The sequence below is a fragment of the Oncorhynchus mykiss genome, chromosome 16 (assembly GCF_013265735.2).
Source record: "Oncorhynchus mykiss isolate Arlee chromosome 16, USDA_OmykA_1.1, whole genome shotgun sequence".
NCBI classification, from domain to species: domain Eukaryota; kingdom Metazoa; phylum Chordata; class Actinopteri; order Salmoniformes; family Salmonidae; genus Oncorhynchus; species Oncorhynchus mykiss.
The window spans coordinates 62976285-63001606 of NC_048580.1; the positions used below are offsets into that span (position 1 = coordinate 62976285).

General features: G+C 43.3%; 1 protein-coding gene across 2 annotated transcripts in view; it reads right to left on the minus strand.

Annotated features, from left to right (window-relative positions):
- Positions 1 to 25322, minus strand: part of b4galt5 (UDP-Gal:betaGlcNAc beta 1,4- galactosyltransferase, polypeptide 5) — a 48535-nt gene that overhangs the window by 16320 nt on the left and 6893 nt on the right. The window contains exon 1 of one of the 2 annotated variants that reach the window (XM_036947534.1): positions 14677 to 14695. The exons of the other annotated variant lie outside the window; for it this stretch is intronic. The gene's annotated coding sequence lies outside the window, so the exon portion shown is untranslated. Of the gene's footprint in view, positions 1 to 14676; positions 14696 to 25322 lie in introns of those variants that run through there. 2 annotated transcript variants of the gene reach the window in all.

The following is a 25322-nucleotide window of genomic DNA, read 5'->3' on the forward strand; positions in this document are numbered from 1 at the left end:
GAGCACTGGCTTCTTCTTCCACTGTAAATGTTTGGTTAGTGGTTTTAAACAGGTCTGTCCATCTGTCTGGGCGTGGGAACCACATGAGTGGGCTGACTTGTTTGTGTAGTCTGGAAAGTACATGCATAAAGGATGTGGTTCAACTGCTATACCCAGCACTCACACACACACACAATAATACATTAGGAACACCTTTCCTAATATGGAGTTGCACCCCGTTTTGCCCTCAGAATAGACTCAATACGCTGAGGCATTGACTCCACAAGGTGTCTAAAACGTTCCTCAGGGATGCTGGTCCATGTTGACTCCAATGCTTCACACCGTTGTGTCAAGTTGACTGGATGTCCTTTGGGTGGTGGACCATTCTTGATACACATGTGAAAACCCCAGCAGTGTTGCAGTTCTCGACACACTCAAACTGTTGCACCTGGCACCTACTACCACACCCCATCCAAAGGCACTTAAATATTTTTAAACCCTCTGAATGGCACACATACACAATCTATGTCTCAATTGTTTCAAGGCATAAAAATCCTTCTTTAACCAGTCTCCTCCCCTTCATCTACACTGATTGAAGTAGATTTAACAGGTGACATCAATAAGACATATCTTTCACTGGAGTCACCTGGTCAGTCTGTCATGGAAAGAGCATGCTTTGTACATCATGTTACACTCAATGTAGATTAATAGCACAATCAACCACGGCATTACAAAGACCATATGTTCAGTATTTATAATAATATCTGCTGGACAGCTGTCTATACATGTAATACTCCTTTAGTAAACAATATACCCATGGTCTACATGTATCCATGTCATAGCCAGTAATTAGCAGAGTGGTGCTAAGTGGAGCACTGCCCATTGTTCATTAGACTGTTGCCTGAGAGACTACAACAGTGGAAGGGAAGGGTAGGACCACTACAACTGACTGATTCCTACAAAGCTGTGTCTATGTCCGCATCGCTGTGTATTAGTGTATGTACGGTGTGTGTGTGTGTGTGTGTGTGTGTGTGTGTGTCACTCGTTAGCTGAGTCACAAGGCCAACCTGATAAAGTCGAGGACAATGAGCCTTTGAGCCAAGAGGAGCTTTGTCTCAGTGTGCGTTTCATATCTCTTGATTAATCTCATCAACCAATATCCCATTCCCAGCAGCATTCCGCAAAACACTCGCTTTCTTTGTGTGTGTGTGTGTGTGTGTGTGTATGTGTGTGTACACTGCCTTACATGCATGCTATCGTGAGCATGGATTGTGTATGTGTGTAACTCCATGAAATGTGATTTATCAGTAATTCTATTACCATGACATTCACATTGGTAGAGACCAATGGTCAAAAGGGCCAAAGGCCTTGGTTGCAGAACTAGAGAGACTAATTCAGTTATTGGTGGTCTGTAATGTTCTCCTCTTATTTCTGCAGAACACATAAACATAGCTGAGATTCCAATAAAATACTCTGCATACGTATCCACATCAATGTAGCATTTCCTGTGTGTGTGTGTGTGTGTGTGTGTGTGTGTGTGTGTGTGTGTGTGTGTGTGTGTACACACACACACACACACACACACACACACACACACACACACACACACACACACACACACACACAGGTGTGAGAACATGCATTATGTGTGAGCATGAAGTGTATTGTGTTTGGGTGTACACCGTCTATATAGAAGCATGTGTGTGTGTACGTATGTACCAATTGGAAAGGCTTTATCTAGTGAAACATTTCATTCAAAGACACACAGCCTTATCCCAGTCCTTCTGATACACCCACTCCCTCCATATGGTGAGAAATGACAGAGGCTGACAGTATTTGATATAGCCTACAGGCACTGAAATACTCCAACTCACACACTTTCCACATGCAGGCACCCACTCGTCACTCTGTGTCGATGCCAACTCATGTTATGCCTGAGCCCATCTCGGAGCTCACAGACAAGTCACGGTCTGTGTGTGTGTGTGTGGGGAGTCCATAATGATCGAATCATCTGAGTAATGCTCCTTCTGGGTAAGCAACAAAGACAGTAAATCTTTTGGATGAGTCCATCTGAGACCTGTCCAGTAAAACCCTTCTCACATGGCCAGCACTGAACCCTTCTAAGCTTGATGGGAGACCTTGGTCGACCTTGTTCTCCAGAGCTCTGTAAAAACACACTGTTCTCATGCCAAGCTCACCCCTACCTCGCTTCCCTTTATCCTATCCTCTTCTCTCTCCCCCTCTGTACATTTTCTGTCATGTTTCAACGTTCCACCATGACAACCATCAGTGATGAATGTGAAGCTGTAAAGGAAGAGGGCTCTGGTAAGCTAGCAGCCATCCCAACTGGCATCCTACTGCTGGCTATGCAGGGTTTGGTCATTTCAATCATTTGATGGAAGGCTAGTATCAGTTTGGTCTTTTCGATCATAATGATTATGATTATATGGAGAAGGATGACCTGATCCTAGATCATCACTACTCTGAGATGCTTTGTGAATATGGGCCCTGCAGATGCTGCATGATGTGACGTTTAATATCTGCTCGGCTGTATTTCCATCTAATACATGTGAATTCTCCTTGGTCATCTGCAGAGATTAAATGACTGAAAGAATGTTAACTGGCTTACAAGAACACGGCCACAAAATACTGCTATGAAGGCAATATTGACCAATAGCACTCACACACACACACACACACACAGCAATAGGAGATGATCCTGCTGGCTGTCTGATAAGAGCTGAAAGGCCAGGTTTACAATAGGAACACACACACATACAAGACTAAGGCTTTAAAGCTGTCACTCTGAAAAACTGTCATTTTTTACCATCAGCCAATATCAGCACTTCCCACATACCTGCAACAGAGCCTGAGGACCTACAAACACAAAATACAAAGAAAGAGAGATAGCTGTTATTGGCAGAGAGGTTTGGAACTCTTATTGGTCTACCAATTACCAAAACAGGCTGAAATTTCAGGCAGTGTTTTCAAACAGCTCTAACACCAAAAAGGCATTATCATAATTTCCACACTATTATTACAACCTTAGTGCGGAAGTATATATATATATATATAAAAAACACAGAAACATCAAAGTTTGACTACACTGGGCCTTTAAACCATTAAGCGATTCAATTGGACCGCAAATAATTACAACAAAAAACGAACAATTATGAAGATTGATTGCTGCTATAGATCAGAGAGTATGTCGATGATGATTGCTGCTATAGATCAGAGAGTATGTCGATTATGATTGCTGCTATAGATCAGAGAGTATGTCAATGATGATTGCTGCTATAGATCAGAGAGTATGTCGATGATGATTGCTGCTATAGATCAGAGAGTATGTCAATGATGATTGCTGCTATAGATCAGAGAGTATGTCAATGATGATTGCTGCTATAGATCAGAGAGTATGTCAATGATGATTGCTGCTATAGATCAGAGAGTATGTCGATGATGATTGCTGCTATAGATCAGAGTATGTCGATGATGATTGCTGCTATAGATCAGAGAGTATGTCAATGATGATTGCTGCTATAGATCAGAGAGTATGTCAATGATGATTGCTGCTATAGATCAGAGAGTATGTCAATGATGATTGCTGCTATAGATCAGAGAGTATGTCAATGATGATTGCTGCTATAGATCAGAGAGTATGTCAATGATGATTGCTGCTATAGATCAGAGAGTATGTCAATGATGATTGCTGCTATAGATCAGAGAGTATGTCGATGATGATTGCTGCTATAGATCAGAGAGTATGTCAATGATGATTGCTGCTATAGATCAGAGAGTATGTCGATTATGATTGCTGCTATAGATCAGAGAGTATGTCGATGATGATTGCTGCTATAGATCAGAGAGTATATCGATGATGATTGCTGCTATAGATCAGAGAGTATGTCAATGATGATTGCTGCTATAGATCAGAGAGTATGTCAATGATGATTGCTGCTATAGATCAGAGAGTATGTCAATGATGATTGCTGCTATAGATCAGAGAGTATGTCAATGATGATTGCTGCTATAGATCAGAGTATGTCAATGATGATTGCTGCTATAGATCAGAGAGTATGTCAATGATGATTGCTGCTATAGATCAGAGAGTATGTCAATGATGATTGCTGCTATAGATCAGAGAGTATGTCGATGATGGACCATAGAGTAGTGTTCTAGCATCATTAGGAGGTGCTGTTGCAGGTGAAAGGTTCCCGTTGATGCTAAACTATTATTGGATGTCCTCTCTGGAACCGCTAGCCCAGCTTGACCACAGTAAGTGATGCCGAGAAGCCTGAAGGCAGTCCGAGATCGACATGCTTCACACACACACACACACACACACACACGCACCCACACTTCATTTTGCTAAATTTAGATGTGAAGGGGCCCCTCTCGCTATCAAGACTGGTCGATACACAAACCCTCCCTTACATAAACCGATCTGTACTTTCTGTAACAATGGATCCATTGAAACAGGGTCAAGCCTTGCTTTACTGTGTATGTCATACAACAACATTAGGGATGATCTTTCTCGGCAACTAAAACAATTATTTTAATGGTCTAGATGAAAATAATAAATTGTCAACTTTTATCAGGTAACAATAAATGCCTGCGCCAACGCCTGCCACCTCATCCTCCAACAGAGACGTTTCTTCACAAGTGCTTTAATGTAATGTAATCTACTGTACATGTGTTTCGATAGATATACACACACACACACACACACACACACACACACACGAAGTCGGAAGTTTACATACACTTGGGTTGGAGTCATTAAAACTAATTTTTCAACCACTCCACACATTTCTTGTTAACAAACTATAGTTTTGGCAAGACGTCTACTTTGTGCGTGAGACAAGTCATTTTTCCAACAATTGTTTACAGACAGAATATTTCACTGTCTCACAATTCCAGTGGGTCAAAAGTTTACATACACGAAGTTGACTGTGCCTTTAAACAGCTTGGAAAATTCCAGAAAATGATGTCATGGCTTTAGAAGCTTCTGAAGGTGGTGTACCTGGGGATGTATTTCAAGGCCTACCTTCAAACCTAGTGCCTCTTTGCTTGACATCATGGGAAAATCAAAAGGAGTCAGCCAAGACCACAGAATAAAAATTGTAGATCTCCACAAGTCTGGTTCGTCCTTGGGAGCAATTTCCAAACGCCTGAAGGTACCACGTTCATCTGTACAAACAATAGTGCGCAAGTATAAACACCATGGGACCAGGCAGCCGTCATATCACTCAGGAAGGAGACGCGTTCTGTCTCCAAGAGATTGAGTTTGGTGCAAAAAGTATAAATCAATCCCAGAACAACAGCAAAGGACCTTGAAGATGCTGGAGGAAACCGGTACAAATGTCGACCGATTAATCGGAATGGCCATAACAATCGGAAATCTGTATTTTTGGGCGCCGATTTGCAGATTTTAATATTTATATTTTGATATATATATTTTTTTTATATACCTTCATTTAACCAGGCAAGTCAGTTAAGAACACATTCTTATTTTCAATGACGGCCTAGGATTTTTAGGATTAAATGTCTGGAAGTGTAAAACTGAGTTTAAATGTATTTGGCTAAGGTGTATGTAAACTTCCGACTTCAACTGTGTGTGTGTGTGTGTGTGTGTGTGAGATAGATATATCTATCTATCTGAGAGAAACACATATGTACAGTAGATGAGATATATATATGTATGAGAGAGAGATTACCTGATGTATTATAATGATACCAATGTAAAGATGATGTATTATAGATAACGTCAAAGAAAGCCCTGAACCATGTTTGACTAGGATTGTCTCAAAACTCTGAGTGGTACTTAAAAACTAAAATCTGTGTTTTGTATTGTGACTGGAGTGACACTTAGTTAAATACATATTTTCTAACTCAAGAAATACACACACACACACACACACACACACACACTTTCAAAACCTCAAAAGCACAAAACTGCACAATACTGTAAGAGCATAATAGATCAAGACACACACACTGTCTGCAGAAGGACGACTTGTGTACATGGAAGATGTATCTCTTACCTGTAGGTCAAACTTACCATCAAGATGGCTGTGTTTTGTTATGTGGGCCTAGAAGGGTTGCCATTCATACAGACTTAAAATACACTCTTTCCTGACCAGTGTGCGCACACAAGCACACACACTTTACATATTTGTGCACTTGTGGGTTTCTGTATACAGTCTGCAGACTGGCATTTCTAAGGAAATCAGAGCCATTGTTTGAGAGAAACGCATTCCTTAGATACAGTTAGCCGAAAGCAAACAAGTACAATATACAGTCGTGGCCAAAAGTTTTGATTCGCTCGTTAACACAGGTGTGAGTGTTGACGAGGACAAGGCTGGAGATCACTCTGTCATGCTGATTGAGTTCGAATAACAGACTGGAAGATTCAAAAGGAGGGTGGTGCTTGGAATCATTGTTCTTCCTCTGTCAATCATGGTCAGGAAACATGTGCCGTCATCATTGCTTTGCACAAAAAGGGCTTCACAGGCAAGGATACTGCTGCCAGTAAGATTGCACCTAAATCAACCATTTATTGGATCATCAGGAACTTCAAGGAGAGTGGTTCAATTGTTGTGAAGAAGGTTTCAGGGCGCCCAAGAAAGTCCAGCAAGCGCCAGGACCGTCTCCTAAAGTTGATTCAGCTGCGGGATCGGGGCACCACCACTACAGAGCTTGCACAGGAATGGCAGCAGGCAGGTGTGAGTGCATCTGCACGCACAGTGAGGTGAAGACTTTTGGAGGATGGCCTGGTGTCAAGAAGGGCAGCAAAGAAGCCACTTCTCTCCCGGAAAAACATCAGGGACAGACTGATATTCTGCAAAAGGTACAGGGATTGGACCGCTGAGGACTGAGGTAAAGTAATTTTCTCTGATGAATCCCCTTTGATTGTTTGGGGCATCTGGAAAAAAGCTTGTCCGGAGAAGACCAGGTGAGCACTACCATCAGTCCTGTGTCATGCCAACAGTAAAGCATCCTGACACCATTCATGTGTGGGGTTGCTTCTCAGCCAAGGGATTGGGCTCCCTCACAATTTTGCCTAAGAACACAGCCATGAATAAAGAATGGTACCAACACATCCTCCGAGAGCAACTTCTCCCAACCATCCAGGAACAGTTTGGTGACAAACAATGCCTTTTCCAGCATGATGGAGCACCTTGCCATAACGCAGAAGTGATAACTAAGTGGCTCGGGGAACAAAATCAATATTTTGGTTCCATGGCCAGGAAACTCCCCAGACCTTAATCCCATTGAGAACTTGTGGTCAATCCTCAAGAGGCAGGTGGACAAATAAAACCCCACAAATTCTGACAAACTCCAAGCATCGATTATGCAAGAATGGGCTGCCATCAGTCAGGATGTGGCCCAGAAGTTAATTGACAGCATGCCAGGGCGGATTGCAGAGGTTTGAAAAAGAAGGGTTAACACTGCAAATATTGACTCTTTGCATCAACTTCATGTAATTGTCAATAAAAGCATTTGACCCCTTTTGAAACTGTGGAAATGAATGTGTCATTCTCAAAACTTTTGGCCACGACTGTACGGTATATTCGGAAAGTATTCAGACCCCTTGACATTTTCCACATATTGTTACTTTACAGCCTTATTCTAAAATTGATTTTTTTTTAATTATTATTATTATTATTATTATTATTATTATTATTATTATTATTATTATTATTATTATTTATTTATTTTTTATTTTTACACACAATGACAAAGCAAAATGTTTGCAAAAAAAAAAAAAAAAAGGATATAAGTATTCAGACCCTTTACTCAATACTTTGTTGAAGCGCCTTTGGCAGTGATTACAGCCTCAAGTCTTCTTGGATGTGATGCTACAAGCTTGGCACACCTGTATTGAGAGTTTCTCCCATTCTTCTCTGCAGATCCTCTCAAGCTCTGTCAGGTTGAAGGGGAGGGTTGCTGCACAGTTATTTTCAGGTCTCTCCAGAGATGTTCGATTGGGTTCAAGTCCGGGCTCTAGCTGGGCCCCTCAAGGACATTCAGAGACGTGTCCCAAAGCCACTCCTGCATTGTCTTGGTTGTGCGATAGGGTTGTTATCCTGTTGGAAGGTGAACCGTCGCCCCAGTCTGAGGTCCTGAGTGCTCTGGAGCAGGTTTTCATCAAGGATCACTGTACTTTGCTCCGTTCACCTTTCCCTCTATCCTGACATCCCCACAGCATGGTGCTGCCACCACCATGCTTCACCGTAGGGATGGTGCCAGGTTTCCTCCAGACGTGACGCTTGGCATTCAAGCCAAAGAGTTCAATCTTGGTTTCATCATTAATTTCTCATGGTCTGAGAGTCTTTTGGCAAACTCCAAGCTTGCTGTCTTGCTTCCATCTTGCCAAGCTACCACCCCCAATTGCTCAGTTTGGCCGGGCGGCCAGCTTTAGGAAGAGTCTTGGTGGTTCCAAACTTCTTCCATTTAAGAACGGAGGCCACTGTGTTCTTGGGGACATTCAACGCTGCAGACATTTTTTGGTACCCTTCCCAAGATCTGTACCTCGACTCAATCCTGTCTCAGTGGGACCTTATACAGACAGTTATGCCTTTCCAAATCATGTCCAATCAATTTAATTTACCACAGGTGGACTCCAATCAAGTTGTTGAAAAATGGACGATCACTGATAACAGGATGCACCTGAGCTCAATTTGAAGTCTCATAGGAAATAAGGTATTTCTATTTATACCCAAAAACTTTTCACTTTGTCATTATTGTCATTATTATTTATCATTATTGGGTATTGTGTGTATATATATATTTTTTTTTTAACTCAGCAATTTTAGAATAAGGCTGTAACGTAACAAAATGTGTAAAAAAAAAAAGGCACTGCATATGGAAGCCCTACATCTATGTAACTGTTTCTGTTTTACTGATTATACGGTCATCAATATTTACACATGCACAAACACTTCCAGAAAGCATAGAATGACTGGCTTTGCATGCACTTTCAATATTTAACTGGTCTACAAAAAAGTGGTTATTTGTCACATTCCTTCTTTTTTCCTATCTCTACCCTAGTTTTGTACTATCCCTCTCCCATGCCCTCTCTCGCTCTCTCATGCCCTTCCTTTCATGTCCCCCCTCTCTCCCATGCCCTCCTCCCCATCTCCCCCTCTCCCCCCTCCGTGTTATTTCTCTCACTCTTTCATCTTGATCACTCGCTCTATTTCTCTCATCTCTTCTTTGTGCTGTATTGACCCGCATTCCTTTCAACAACAAAAAATAAAATCTCCCTCTTACCCCCTTGTATCTCTCTCCCTCTTACCCCTCTCTCTCTCTCTCTCTCTCTCTCATCTCCCTCCTCTCTCTCTCTCTCATCTCCCTCTTACCCCTCTCTCTCCTCCCTCTCCCCCCCTTTGTAATTTCTTTCTCCATCATATCTCTCTCCCTCTTACCCCTCTCTCTTTCTTTCTTCATCTCCTCTTCCCTCCATCCTTCGCGCTCCCCATCCATCTGGTTGCCGGAGATTACATAACCTTAAATTATCAGCTGCATGTGTTTGTCTTTCCCAAGGGGCCACTCTGTAGACACCTCCACACACACACACACACACACACACACACACACGGCTGCTAGAAGCGGGAATGAATTCCTCTCTCTGTCAGACACAAATAAATATCTGATTCATGACCACACTCACACACTTTACGCTGAATAAAGGGCCGGATGTCTGTGGAGTTTCCCCTTCCAGCCACATTTCAATCTTATGATTTCCCGCACTAACAAATTCCTCTCTTCCGCATCCCTTGCTCTCTCATCTTAGAGGGATTGAGATGAAAGAGAGAAATCTGTTCATTCTCCCTTTGAGAGGAACTGCTCTCCAGTCTGTGTTCCATGATGACATCACTTACCACAGTGCTATTTGGCACCGTGCCCACTTCCTGCTAGAGTCAACACACAAAGCTTCCTCTTCCGTACCTCTCCACCCCCTCTCCCAATTCAGCACCAGGCCAAGCCTGATACAAGCCAGGGACTACACACTATTCATGCAACATCCTCATCAACTCCTCATTAAATGTAGGCTATTGTCAAACAGAAACGGTAAGCGAGAGATGCGTTTTAGGGATCCCTTCAATCCGAACAGCTACCGAGTAAGATCAACAACATTAATGCCATACCATTAGTCACCAAATTAGCTCTGGCACTAATTAGGACAATCATCAGAGTCAACCCAAAAGCCCTAAACACGAGACACAAATAAATAATGAAACTAACCTGTGAGCAGCAGTGAGTCATCTGTACTAAGAAACTAGGGACAGTACTTCCCCAGAAACCCATCAATCGTCCTTACTGGTAGATATGAATCATTCACTGACAATAGTGAGCAACACACGCACAACACCCCCGTATGGGAAGAAATACAAACACAATCATTATCTAAAAACGGTCATTCACATTCTTTATCCATGTCAGTGTCAGCAGGTGTACTAGCCCTAAGGGGGGGGGGTGTTGAAATGATACAGTGTTAACACTATAGGTCACTGAACAGCCCAGATGACAAATTGCATACATATCCAAAAATCAGTTTGGAACATTGCACATCAGTGTTCTATGAATTACGAAGTACGTGGGCGTGACAACAGAACTTCTAACACAACTTCTGCAATGTAGAATTGACATAATGCAAAAGTGTGATAGGCAAATGAAAGTGACATCTAGCTACAGTATCTAAGCGTGGAGTTGGTTTTTATCATAAGTAACCTCACTGGCAGGTTTGCATTTAATTAAGAACGCTTAAAGGAGATGTGGGGGGGGAAGAGCTACACAGTGTACAAAATATTAGGAACACCTGCTCTTTCCATGACAGACTGACCAGGTAAATCCAGGTAAAAGCTATGATCCTGTATTGATGTCACCTGCTAAATCCACTTCAATCAGTGTAGATGAAGGGGAGGAGACAGGTTAAAGAAGGATTTTTAGGCCTGGAGAGAATTGAGACATGGATTGTGTATGTGTGCCATTCAGAAGCTGAAAGTGCCTTTGAACATGGTATGGTAGTAGATCCCAGGTGCACCCGTTTGTGTCAAGAACTGCAATGCTGCTGGGTTTTTCAGTTTCCCGTGTGTATCGAGAGTGGTCCACCACCCAAAGGACATCCAGCCAACTTGACACGACTGTGGGAAGCATTGTAGTCAACATGGGCCAGCATCCCTGTGGAAAGCTTTCGACACCTTGTAGAGTCCATGCACCAACGAATTGAGGCTATTCTGATGGTAAAAAGCTGGCTGGTTCAGGAGGGATGGGAAGAGAAGTGAGCACACACAATATGGCACACATACTATTGAGGACATAAGCCAGCAGGGAGAGCAGGGGGCCGGCTAGAGTTCATGTTCTGTCTCACACCGGCCACTCTGCTCCTCCATCTGCTCTTCTGTCCCCTGTGTGTGTGTGTGTGTGTGTGTGTGTGTGTGTGTGTGTGTGTGTGTGTGTGTGTGTGTGTGTGTGTGTGCACCTCCTGAGTCATCCTGCACACAGAGCTGAGCCACACAACATTGCAGAGAAACATGGGGACCAGATGAAGAGAATAACATAAATACAAAACTAGAGTACCAGGAACACATTCTCACTTTTACTGTAGAATAACACTGGACAATGAACTGAGGGACAGAAAACTGTTGCCTTTCTCTTTACTCTTTCGCTCCTCTCTTCCACTGTTGGCTGTATCCTTGCTGTGGTAAACAGAGCAGGCAGACGGTAGAACAAGACGCTCATTGTTTCTTTCAGAGTGGGTTAGTGAAGCGATATCCTACGAGAAGAGGACAGAGCCCAGTTTATTTCTCAGGTGAAGAAGGGTGAGAGAGAGAGCAAAGATAGAAAAATGGGTGGATACTATTAGGTAGGATTTTAAAAAGAGATAAGCCCACGTCTCTCCCACCTCACAGAAACACTTTCACAACTATTCTTTCCTGCCTGTCCCCTCCATTCCTCCATCCATCCCTCCACCTCCCAATCCCTTCTTCATCTGTTTCACAGGCACACCCTGCTCATCCCTAAATGACACTGTCTGCACACTGTAATCCCCTAAAGCTGGTTAACCCAATACCCTGCAACTGACACACACACACACACACACACACACATATGAATTCTATTTGTGCCCCTCCCAGGCAGCATTCAGTCTCATCGTCTCAGGGAGGTGAGTTTCCCTGTCAGACCACGCTACAGAGCAGTGATTCATTCCTACAGCATCCTCAGCCTCACCCCTTATCCCACTGTCCAACCCCCCTCCTCTGCAGGCAGAGTCTACACTGCACTTTTATTTGGCAGCTGTCCAGAGCAGTAGTGTTATTGCAGTAGCTCACTATGGCTCAGAAAAGCCACACACACACACACACATTACAAAACACACACACGCGCACACAAGCAAACACACAAAAAAAAAACAAAAAAAAAAACATACACACACCCTCCTCGTTCTCTACATCTCCCGCTCTTTCTCAGCAGAAGAAGGGCGAGGTCTCCTCACAGCTGAGGGTTGCTACTGTTCACTGAACAAATAGGCCACAGCACACTCCACTAACACTACATAAAGAGCGGAAGAAGCTAGCAAGTACAGACATACAACCGCAAGATACAGAAAAACCCTATACTGCTAGACTGAAAACAGGACCAGAAGTTAGATAAATGCTGCAGAAGCTACTACAAGCCTATAAAAAAAAACTTCAGCTAACTAGCTACATAAATAATGAATCCACCAATTGTAAGTTGCTCTGCATAAGAGCGTCTGCAAAAATACATGACCACTGCTAAATGCAAAAATACATGACCACTGCTAAATGCAAAAATACATGACCACTACTAAATGCAAAAATACATGACCACTACTAAATGCAAAAATACATGACCACCACTAAATGCAAAAATACATGACCACTACTAAATGCAAAAATACATGACCACTACTAAATGTAAAAATACATGACCACTACTAAATGCAAAAATACATGACCACTACTAAATGCAAAAATACATGACCACTACTAAATGCAAAAATACATCCACAGCTCCAGACTAGAACTGACTTTAAATCATTTATGATTGAGCTGGGTATACTACATTTGATGTAACAGCTGATGTAAATAGCTCAAAAGGGCATCAGTCCCTAAGCAGTCTTAATCCTTATTCATTTCCCTAAAGATTGTTCTAAATCAGGGGTATTCAACATGGGGTCCACGGCCATCTATGTGTCTGTGGGGGTATTGCAGGGGGTCCTCGAAAATGAATATCACTAGCAACAGAATAAACAAATTGTGAATTACATACTTACAGTAGAAAATAATGGAATATCTTCTTTCTAATGATGTCAACTATATTTCTCAACTAATATTGAGTTTATTACACTCACTGAGTATCTGACGTTGGCGTTGTAAAACCACCAGCAAGTACCAGTCGCAGCAAGTACCAGTCGCAGCAAGTACCAGTCGCAGCAAGTACCAGTCGCAGCAAGTACCAGTACTGGCTGCTGGTTAGCTTGCTTGACGTTTTTGCCAACACATGGCTAACCTTTGTTTAACCAGCTAAAAAGCTGCTAATAGCTAAAATATATTTGGAGTTAGCTTATTAGCTAGAAGGTTATGTTAACATAACCCTGAATAGAATAAATGGGTAGAATTGCAGAAAGATACCGGTTTCCCAAACTACATCTAGTCTACTATGACAGGTTCTTATCTGAGCAAGCCAAACCAGCACTGCCACAACAACCTTTCATAATTAGCCCTAATTCACTTGGGGTTGGGTCAGAGCACGACCAGGTCTGGGCATGACCAGCTAGCTACTCCCAAATTATTAACAACTCCCCTCTAGAGGATTTACAGGACAGCTCTAACAAGACTCTCTTTATACATGGTACCATGGGGAACAGACAACAGGAAAACACAGGAGTTCCTGAACAGCAGATGACTGAGACGGCATGGTCAACAACAGGATCTGTTGCAATGGCAAAGTGGAACGGGTACCTTGTTAAAATTGTCTTCACCATCATTACAGTATTTGTCGTAACAACATTGTCCTCACCAGCATAACAAACAATGTCATCATCATCATCATCATCATCATCCCCCTGGTCCCTATGAGATGAGATAACTGGGCTGTTCATGTTGTGGTCATGTTGTTGACATTAACAAGTGATTCCATTACCACCAGCTGCTGTGTGCCAGCAGCACAAGACCAGCGTAACCACGGCAGCAGTATCAATAACAAGGGGAGGGACGGGCCGCGGAAAACAAAGAGATTATTCTCGTGTCCCTCAGGTTACACTGATGATTAGTGTCCATCTCCCTTACTCCAAACTACCCCCATCCTCACACACCTAATAAAACAACCCACCCAAGATTAGAGGACAACACATCTAAATGAAATAAATCTGAATCTGAGTGACAGAAGAAGTTGACATGTTTTGGAGTAGGATCATGTGGTTTTGCTAGTGTAGTCACTAGGGGGAACTAATCTACGTCAGAGGTGGATAGAGACAGGATGTTGTGCTGAAACAATATGACAATGGTGAACTAGAGGTGCTGCCTATACTTTCAGTGAGGAAGCTGCCATGCAATAGTACACAGGTGTCAAACTCTTTCCACGGAGGGCCAAGTGTCCGTGGGTTGTCGCTCCTCCCTTGTACTTGATTGATAAATTAGTCATTAATTAGTAAGGAACTTCACTCACCTGGTTGTTTAGGGATTAGTTGAGAGGAAAAAACAAAAACCTGCAGACACTAGTTTGTATTTCTGAAGTTCTCACAACATGATGGAAGGGTCCATTTATTTATGAGAGGTGTGACTGTTAGTGTGTATCTAGGAGGAGTCCGTGACATCATTGATCTATCAGCCACTTTATTGGCCCACAGTAAATTAGACAGAAGTTTCCACATACATCATCTTTATTAGCCTACAATGAGTGGGGGGAGGGGCATCATTGATAATGTGCCAACAGATTGCTATAGATAACTAGATAAGTTGTCCTTGCCATATCAGTGAGGAAGTGAGTTTCTCAACTATTTTAGCCCTGCTTAATAGCCTCTCGAGAGAGAGTACTGTGTCCCATGGTAACCACACAAGATTATGCTCATTAAGTTGTGAGTGAGAGAAAGAGAAATTGCAGTAGAGATAGTGTGAATGTGTGTATGTGTGCGTGCTTTCGTAAAGGAAGGAACACACGGTCAATGAAAGGCTATAAAAGGATTTCTGGTGGTTGAGAGAGACTCGATAGGTGCAATGAACTCACATTATAGTGTTTAACCAAATTCCTTTGTTAATATAGCATCACATGTCCTTGGGCCTCACCTTACACACGCTTAAAACAATGGGTCCAATAGCAGTTAGGGCAGAAAGACATAGGCCCACCGACCTAACACTCTAGAGGGCAGTCAACTGGTTTCCATGGAACAAATGAAAAGTACTCAATTCATAGAGCTTTCACGGTTTGATTACCCATGTGTGGCCATGTCACTTTGACAAATTGCTTGTTCTTTTGAAATGGCCATTTGGCAGATATGAATGAATAGGCCTACTAATATGCAAAATGAGAAATCAGATCTAACCACACTTGGCGTAATCAATTTAATTCCAAACATATATTCAACTCCCTTCACAGCAGAGCATTAACTTATTCCAAACGCATGGGGACTGATTAAGTGGGTTTGGACGTATGCACCAGGCACAGAATAACTCTGTCTTTTCCATTTGGTTCTCTTGGGGAGGAACCTGCAGTCACACACACACACACACACACACACAAAGCACTGCGGCTGGAAGAAAAATGTTTGCTGTTACTGTGACGACAAAGATATACAAAGGAAGTGTTTCGGTCTGATCAAGGTCTTGGGGACCTTAATTTGTTCTTAACTGACTTGCCTAGTTAAATAGAGGTAAAATAAAAATACATTTAAAAAACACAAGAAAATGACATGCGTCAGAGACAGACAGTAGGTATCATGGTCTAAAGAGGAGACATTCAATCTATGGAAAGTCTGCACTGTGGGTGTGTGACTTCCTCAAAAGTCCCCACAAGGATAGTAAAACAAGGAAAATTCTCAATTGTCCAGGTCCCCAGAAGGACAAAGGTTAATTTAAGCTTAGGGGTTTGGTTTAGGGTTACAATTAGGGTTCAAATGAACTAGTGACTTAACTAGTGAATTAACTAGTGAATTAACTAGTGAATTAACTAGTGACTGGACATTTTCCCTAAGAAGCCAACTGAATTGATCAAAGAAAATACATTTGCCTCACTATTGGCCTCAAAGACTGGAGATGCACAGTCCTGCTCTAAAGTGGAGCCACTGTAAGAGCACATCCTACAGACCCAGAAATACCTAAATATGCAATAAAAACACACGTCAAGGTACACAGTATGTTAACCTAGGTCCAAACCCGGTCCTCACCATTATGGCAACCACACAGGCAGCCGGGTCTAAAAAAAGTGTCAAGAGAAAATAGCAGTATCATTATTCATCTGGGATAGTGTGTTAACATCATGGAGAATAAAGGACTTTATACACTATATAGGATGAGGCATCTTAATGGTTGGAGGCTTCCTCTCCTCATCGTCTTCACCTTGACTGATGGAAAAACACATTAAAGAAATATGGTGGATGAAATATACAGTGTGCAAAACATTAAGAACACCTTCCTAAATATTGAGTTACACCCCCTTCTTGAAAATCCTTCTTGAACCTGTCTCCTCCCCTTCATCGACACTGATTGAAGTGGATTTAACAAGTGACATCAATAAGGGATCTTTCACCTGGATTTAGCTGGTCAGTTGATGGACAGAGCAGGCGTTCATAATGTTTTGTACACTGTGTACAATCACCTGTCCAATTCTTTCACCTCAGATGTGACACGAAAGGAGACCGTTCAGACTATGGATGAAACGGACTGGATTTGGATGGACTGAATGGTATTGTTAAGCAGATTAATTAAATTAGGCATTATAAATCCCAAATAGTTGTTTGTAGTTAGTTGGCTCTAAAGTGCTGCCTCACTGACCAACAAAGTTAATGAGTTAGACATTACCCTCAATGGTCATTCTCTAGTCCCTACCAACCAGCTACACACGGACTGGAGGTCAACAAGACAGACTGACAGCCAGACATGGTTTTTGCCTCCATTCGCGTTTGCCAAAATGCAAAGCACCCTGCTACACACCACCATGCTCATGACATGAGCGCTGACTGACACACACACACACACACACACCCCTTTTGAGTTTACACAAATCAGGATTCAAATGATGCTATGAGCAGGATGCTGCATTGCTGCCTTCCATTGTTAAGCCAAAATGGCAGCTTGGAAGGAAGTGGCTTGCTATGTACACACACACGCACGCACACACACGTACACGCCTACACACACACACAACGTAGTCTCAGAGCATTTCGTATTATTCTGTACGTAATTTTGAGAAACTCCATTTCGTATGATATGTTACGAATTTGCTAAATGTTTGATATGTTACGAATTTGTGGGGCTAAGGGGTTAAGGTTAGGAGTAGGGTTAAGGTTAGGGGAAGGGTTAAGGATAGGGTTAGCTAATGCTAAGTAGTTGCAAAATAGCTAAAAAGTAGTAAGTCATTGCAAAGTTGATAATTATCTAAAATGCTAAAGCTTTCGAACAGGCATTAAGTAACCTTCCATGTTATACAACATAGCATACTAATTTCAGTGTCCTGGATTAACGCTTCCTATGTTACATGTAGTCTAGGAGACCAGTCTGGCACACAGGACAAATAAAAGCACACACACACACAAATGAAAAGCATTTCTAAGAAACACAGGTATTTTTTGAGCTGCCTTGCAGGAAACTCGGGCGGGGTCACTAAAAAGCCTGGAGAGGCAAGCTATGCAGGAAGAGGGGTACAAACTGACCCTGAGTCATCAAGGAAACTACACAACTCAAATTCACAACAGATAATGAAACATTTTAAAACTTTGCATCACAGACAGAATATTTCTGCTAGTCATTTCCTTTACTTGGATGGATTTTGCAAGCCTCAGGGTTTTACAGTCAGGAAACCGGATTCCAAAACCTTTAAAGAAGCAGTCGATTTAGGCCCTGCATGAACAGATTTTAGCTGAAACCCAGCCAACTCACAAATTGTCCATAGCTGTAGAGTCATTTATCGAGAAAACAAGCAGAGCCTGCCAAAACCAGACAACAGATTTCAAAGGTTCAAAGGTGGCATGCAGCAAGGAAACGGTGACGTAAGAGGTTGGCATGGAGACAAAGACACAGTCAAACCGGGAGAGGCCAGTCAAACCGTGAAATAACTTCTTTTGGGGGGGGGGGGGGGGGGGGCATACCCGACCAGCAAGGCTATAACCTGTTATCTACACATTACAGATGCAGCTAGTGTGTGGAGCATAGCAACGTCAGCAGGGCATTAACCAAACGGTCGCTGGTTCAAATACCCAAGCCGACAAGGTGAAAAATCTGTCGATGTGCCCTTAAACAAGGAAACCCTCATTTGCTCCAGGGGCGCCGTACTACGATGGTTGACCCTGTAAAACAACACATTTCACTGCACCTGTCCAGTGTGTGACAATGAAACATTATTATTATTAAATAAACATTAGAGCCAACCCTGCAACACTGTGCATAGGCATTGTCTGTCTGTCCACTCTCTAGTAACACATTTTAGCCTCAGTCTCTCTCTTTGGGTATCCCGGGTCACCGGGGTCTGAGAAAAGAGGACTGCTACCACTGGTCGCTGTGTGTGGGTGACTGACCGACCATAATAACACACCGCCATAGTTACCACAGCAGGCAACATGAACTAACTGGCAGTTCACACCCACTCTCTCTCTGTAATTAACAGAATCACATGATATCAGGATTGGAACTATACCATCGAGATGTATGCCATAAAACCATGGGCATCAGCCTGGCGTAGCAGGATAAGCTTTAGCAGTCAACACCTTGGCAATGTATGCCATAAAACCATGGGCATCAGCCTGCCGTCGCAGGATAAGCTTTAGCAGTCAACACCCTGGCGATGTATGCAATGTCATTTTTATGAGGTGTGCGTGTGTGTCAGGGTACAGTCAGTCATTGACACTTAACTAAGCTAAAGCACTGTTTTGCTGGTTCAAAGCATGTAGCCTTTACACTCGTACATGGGTTGAAAATGGCAGATTTGGGCACTAATAAGCACCTAAGTCTGAACGCAGTGGCTGAATAGTAATGCTACACATGATGTCAGAGCTCAGGCTCTGTGCTTCACTGTGCTGTGTGGGTTTTATGCTGACTGAGGTTCTGAACCTGAGCAACTCGTGTGACAAGAAGTTGCCCCATCCCTCCTGGTAAGTGGGGAACGTTTTGGTTGTCCGAGTGAGGGGAATGCTGTAAATGAAGAGGACAATGTATTATGAAAGATGAGACGTGGGAATTTATTCTAAATCTCAACGAGTCCAAATGTGCACTTCACTTTTCCAAGTCATGAAACTCATGTCATACACAAATGTCAACGTTTATGATCACGAGGTTTGATGTGCAGTTGCAAGTCGACATGGAGTCATACCCTGGGTTGTTCTGAACAGAATGAGCCTGTTTGTGTATTGTGAAGAAAATGCCTGAATGCACTCATGAGTCCTTTCTATGTGCACCAAAATTACATTTCTCTGAATTGCCTCATGAAACACCGTAAGATCTTATTTGATAACTTAGCTAGTCATGTTGGCAATAGAACAAGCTTTCATATGATGCCCACCTGACCCAGATTGCGATTTAGAAAATGGGCCATTTTTGGATTGTGTAAACATTAATTGTGTGATGGAGAGGATGCAGGGTTGTGTGTCGCGGGCATAATATGTATCAATGCATCACATGCGACTCCTAATAAGACTAAGCAATTAGCCTATTAAAATGTTTATCTGACTCCAGAAAGATTATTTAGCAATAGGCAAGAACACCATAGTTGAGTTACAGTAATAGGCAATGAATAAATGTCTAAATACAAATGTATTGAATTACTTCGTAAAATGAATGGATTCACATACAAGGCATAAACTTAAGTTACAATGCATTACAAGGCTTTATTCTACGCATACAGATCCTAAGGTTAACTTACAAGACAAAGCATGAAATCTGTCGTTCTGAACAGGCAGTTAACCCACAGACAAAGCATGAAATCTGTCATTCTGAACAGGCAGTTAACCCGCTGTCCCTAGGCAGTCATTGAAAATAAGAATTTGTTCTTAACTGACTTGCCTAGTTAAATAAAGGTAAAAATAAAAATGAACAAAGAGACGCTTACTAGACCGGAGGCCTAGAAAATGAGAATTGATCACATAACCTTCTTCCATGGACTGGATACGAGAGAGAACAAAGGCATTTCATTCCATTTATAACATCTGAAGATGTAACCTTTCAACCCAAAACCAACCATTGGTCAATCAAACGATACCGAGTTACCAGAATAACCTGACGACCAAGGCCCAACCTAAACAGGATGTCACAGCAGTTAAAGGCTTGTGTGGGGATGAGACTTATGTAAATAAGACAGAATTCCTGAAATGACAAGAAAACCTGTTTTAGAGCTGTCCAGACACAAGTTACCACAGAGATCAGCCATCCATATAGATAGCATCAGAGTTCTCCTCAGTGAACAGTTACCACAGAGATCAGCCATCCATATAGATAGCATCAGAGTTGTCCTCAGTGAACAGTTACCACAGAGATCAGCCATCCATATAGATAGCATCAGAGTTCTGCTCAGTGAACAGTTACCACAGAGATCAGCCATCCATATAGATAGCATCAGAGTTGTCCTCAGTGAACAGTTACCACAGAGATCAGCCATCCATATAGATAGCATCAGAGTTCTGCTCAGTGAACAGTTACCACAGAGATCAGCCAACCATATAGATAGCATCAGAGTTCTGCTCAGTGAACAGTTACCACAGAGATCATCCATCCATCCATATGGATAGCATCAGAGAACAGTTACCACAGAGATCAGAGTTTTCCTCAGTGAACCTGTTTCAGTATCTATCAGTCATTCAATAGTCCTCTGGATACTGTAACATAGATACATTTTGGCCCCTCAGAGGGAGAAGGGCTGACTAGTCCTTGGGCATTGACCTTTGTTCCTGGACCATTTGCCATGCAGTTCCATGTAACAGAAAACACGTAAATTAGGGCCGAGCCTACATGTGTACCAAACAAAACAACTAAAAGTGTGCTGGCTCTAGTTCCTCAATGGCACAGCTAGGAGAGCAAAACATTTTTTTTATTAAAAGCACCTTGTAGTTGAAGACTGTTCGGTGAGTCATAAAAGTGCATTGAAATGACTTAGAAACTGTGCACACTTTAGAGAGGTGTTCGGCCCGGTCATTTTTTATGTTACAATCAACAGTGTCATGTTTGGATTCAGTCTTGTGTCAGGTGACCTTGTGTTCTAAACTTTAGTCTAATACTTTTCCCATAACCTCCAAACTGTTCTCTTTCATGTGCTCCCATGGTTATGCATATGCTGGTGTCTTCTTTAAGAAACATTTCCATTTAGCCCTATCCATTAGAGGCCAAAGGTTAAACCCATAGGGCAATTACAAATGAATAACCAGACACAGAATGTCTTACACAAACGTACTGTGATCTACTTGTTCCTGGTACAGAGTGAACTTACTTCCTCAACACCCATATAAAAGGGAGCAGAATAAGGAAGTTGACAGTTTAGCTGCATCAATATGTTTAAAGTAATACCTCCAATGCTGCAATTTTAGCTTTGAGAACATGACCATGCATTGTGGTCAGTGTTTTATAAACATTGATTTTAATGACATGATGATGCCCAAATAAACAAATTATTACATACAAATTGGATTTCCAATTTACTGTGAAATCTATAAAACGCAAGCTCGCAAGCTAGCTAGTTAGCAGGCTGTAAAATCAAACGTAACCAAAATGTTGAATGGGTTGTAGACTAGAGATGGCTTTAGGGCAGGAACTTGGCTGTCCCTGTGACTGAATGCACGATGGAACTAACAGTGGCACAGACCATGTAGTAGTAGAACATCCCCTTTATTCAGTACACCTGGGGGTTTCACCTACAAACAACAAACCCCACACACACAGCACTGACACACACAGCACTGACACACACAGCACTGACACATAAGAAGCACCTGGATTTCTCGTCTCGCTTGCTCTGAGTGTGCCAGAGCGTGGGTGTCTCTATAAATAGGGCTTGTGCCTTCCCCAGCTCCGACGGGATCCTCTCATGTTTTAATTAAGTAAACTGCAGTCATCAAGCCCAGCTGTGGCCTGCATCCCCGGCCTCCCAACTGCATCACAGCATCCATGCTCCAGGGCCACAGAGAAGCTGAGTCCATGTGGGTATGTGTGTGTGTGTGTGTGTGTCACAGTTTGTTGTGCTTGTTGGAGGGGGTCTATACGTGTTTTTATGACTACAGTCCAGTGACGCAGAAACTAGGGACTGGGCCTAAGGGAGAGGGGCATGCTGGGTAAAACATACTGGTGTTTCGGAACGCTCCCCTGGAGTGTAACAGAGAACGAGGGTACTCCCGATCGGTCTATCCCTCCCCCTCATCTCTCCTCTCTCTAGTCATCTATTTGTTTCATTCTCCTCTGGTATCTCTTCACCTACTCATCCCAGAATTCTCCCACCGTCCCGTCCCTCTCCTCCTCTCTCTTCCCCCTGCTCTCTGCACCCACTACGTTCCTCATACTTTGACTACCTCCCCTGTACCTACCCCTTACACCCTCCCCTGTATCTAGCACTTACACCCTCCCCTGTATCTAGCACTTACACCCTCCCCTGTATCTAGCACTTACACCCTCCCCTGTATCTAGCACTTACACCCTCCCCTGTATCTACCCCTTACACCCTCCCCTGTATCTACCCCTTACACCCTCCCCTGTATCTACCCCTTACACCCTCCCCTGTATCTACCCCAATATCTACCACTTACCCCCTCCCCTATATCTACCACTTACACCCTCCCCTGTATCTACCCCAATATCTACCACTTACCCCCTTCCCTGTCTCTCCCACTTACACCCTCCCCTTGTATCTACCACTTACACCCTCCCCTGTATCTACCCCAATATCTACCACTTACCCCCTTCCCTGTCTCTCCCACTTACACCCTCCCCTTGTATCTACCACTTACACCCTCCCCTGTATCTACCACTTACACCCTCCCCTGTATCTACCACGTACACCCTGCCCTATATCTACCACTTACACCCTCCCTATATCTACCACTTACACCCTCCCTATATCTACCACTTACACCCTCCCTATATCTACCACTTACACCCTCCCTATATCTACCACTTACACCCTCCCCTATATCTACCACTTACACCCTCCCCTATATCTACCACTTACACCCTCCCCTATATCTACCACTTACACCCTCCCCTATATCTACCACTTACACCCTCCCCTATATCTACCACTTACAGGGGAGGGGAAAGACAGGAGGGTGTAAGTGGAAGATATAGGGGAGGGTGTAAGTGGTAGATACAGGGGGGGGGTGTACGTGGTAGATACAGGGGAGGGTGTAAGTGGTAGATACAGGGGAGGGTGTAAGTGGTAGATACAGGGGAGGGTGTAAGTGGTAGATACAGGGGAGGGTGTAAGTGGTAGATACAGGGGAGGGTGTAAGTGGTAGATATAGGCAGGGTGTACGTGGTAGATACAGGGGAGGGTGTAAGTGGTAGATACAGGGGAGGGTGTAAGTGGTAGATACAGGGGAGGGTGTAAGTGGTAGATACAAGGGGAGGGTGTAAGTGGTAGATATTGGGGTAGATACAGGGGAGGGGGTAAGTGGTAGATATTGGGGTAGATACAGGGGAGGGTGTAAGTGGTAGATACAGGGGAGGGTGTAAGTGGTAGATACAGGGGAGGGTGTAAGTGGTAGATACAGGGGAGGGTGTAAGTGGTAGATACAGGGGAGGGTGTAAGTGGTAGATACAGGGGTGGGTGTAAGTGGTAGATACAGGGGTGGGTGTAAGTGGTAGATACAGGGGTGGGTGTAAGTGGTAGATAAAAAAATCTACCAATTATAAAATGTGTAAATGAAATATATTTGTTTTGTTTAAATGTGTGTGTGCATGTGAGTGAGAGAGAGTTAGGCTATATGTAGGATGTCCCTGTATCAAACATCTCTCTCTCAATCATTCTTCCTCTTAACCCCATGTCATTCCTCCCTTTCCTAGTCAATTTCCACCCTTCTTCCCTAACCCCATTGTATTCCCCACCCCCAGAACTACTGTACTCTGACCTCTTCTCCTGTATCACCCCTCTGAGGCCCCAAGTGTTGGGGTCTAAACTGTAGCTTTTAGTAGCAGCAGTCCTGCTCCTAGTTACCATCCATTATTAATGGCCTGCTGCTAGTTCTGTTTCTGGACCCATCTTACATTCAGGGTCACGCAGCCATTAAAACACTACAATCAACACCCAGGACAACCAGAGAGAGAGAGAGGGAAAGACAGGGTAACAGAGGGAAAGACAGAATAACAGAGGGAAAGACAGGATAACAGAGGGAAAGACAGGGTAACATAAGGAAGGAGGGAAAGACAGGATAACAGAGGGAAAGACAGGGTAACATAAGGAAGGAGGGAAAGACAGGATAACAGAGGGAAAGACGGGATAACAGAGGGAAGGACAGGATAACAGAGGGAAGGAGGGAAAGACAGGATAACAGAGTGAAAGACAGGATAACAGAGGGAAGGAGGGAAAGACAGGATAACAGAGGGAAAGACGGGATAACAGAGGGAAGGACAGGATAACAGAGGGAAGGAGGGAAAGACAGGATAACAGAGGGAAAGACAGGATAACAGAGGGAAGGACAGGATAACAGAGGGAAGGACAGGATAACAGAGGGAAGGACAGGATAACAGAGGGAAGGACAGGATAACAGAGGGAAGGACAGGATAACAGAGGGAAGGACAGGATAACAGAGGGAAGGACAGGATAACAGAGGGAAGGACAGGATAACAGAGGGAAGGACAGGATAACAGAGGGAAGGACAGGATAACAGAGGGAAGGACAGGATAACAGAGGGAAGGACAGGATAACAGAGGGAAGGACAGGATAACAGAGGGAAGGACAGGATAACAGAGGGAAAGACAGGGTAACAGAGGGAAAGACAGGGTAACAGAGGGAAAGACAGGGTAACAGAGGGAAAGACAGGGTAACAGAGGGAAAGACAGGGTAACAGAGGGAAGGAGGGAAAGACAGGGTAACAGAGGGAAGGAGGGAAAGACAGGGTAACAGAGGGAAAGACAGGGTAACAGAGGGAAAGACAGGGTAACAGAGGGATGGAGGGAAAGACAGGATAACAG